The sequence below is a fragment of the Gavialis gangeticus genome, unplaced genomic scaffold (genome assembly GCF_001723915.1).
Source record: "Gavialis gangeticus isolate Ggan-Ray unplaced genomic scaffold, GavGan_comp1, whole genome shotgun sequence".
NCBI lineage: Eukaryota > Metazoa > Chordata > Crocodylia > Gavialidae > Gavialis > Gavialis gangeticus.
The window spans coordinates 3,665,832-3,666,525 of record NW_017729011.1 but is presented as its reverse complement, the minus strand read 5'-3'; the positions used below and the strand labels follow the sequence as shown (position 1 = coordinate 3,666,525).

The window sequence follows — 694 nt, the reverse complement described above, 5'->3', positions numbered from 1 at the left end:
GGTGGGCGGTTAGGGACATATGCAGCAGAGCTTGGCCAGGAGGTGCAGATGCAGGTGTGGTCAGCTACTCCCATCCTCACATCCAGGCCACAGATGCCCCTGCGGTGCTCCACGTGGGGCTGAGCCCAGCCTGCTCCTGCTTGGGGCAGCCACATCTGCACCTGCTGGCTCCAGCCGGCACGCACAGCTTCCCGGCAGGGCTGCAGCTGTCTAGGTATTGCTTGCTCTCCCCCACACTTCCAGCAGTTCCTCCTCCTTCTTCTGCCATGCGCACACAGGGAGGGGGGGTGAGGGGGAAGAGCTGCAGCCAGGAGGCTCCTGCCCCAGTGCATCTTCCACCCACTCTGCCAGCCCAGTGTGATGAGCAGACATGAGCAGCCACCTCTGGGCGGCTGAGTGGATGGAAGGTGGCTGGGGGCTGGAGCTCAGTGCGCTGGGGAAGAAGCCGCCTGGCTGCAGAGTCCCTCCTGCCTGGAGTGACACAGCAGAGGCAGGAGGAAGAACCACTGGAGGTACAGGAGCAGCCCCACCAGGAAACCGTGTGCTAGCTGGGGATAGGGCCATCGGCAGATGTAGGCTGCCCTGGGCAGGAGAACAAGTAGGGCCTGGCCCCATGTAGAGCACTGCAGGGGCAGCCATAGGCTGGATCCAATCAATTACTCCCAATGGAAAGGAGGGGTCATCACTAAGGAGG

General features: G+C 62.8%; 1 protein-coding gene across 1 annotated transcript in view; it reads right to left on the bottom strand.

Moving 5' to 3' along the window:
* CDC26 (cell division cycle 26) overlaps positions 1–694 on the bottom strand; it is a 12,442-nt gene that overhangs the window by 10,852 nt on the left and 896 nt on the right. The gene's annotated exons all lie outside the window — the stretch shown is intronic.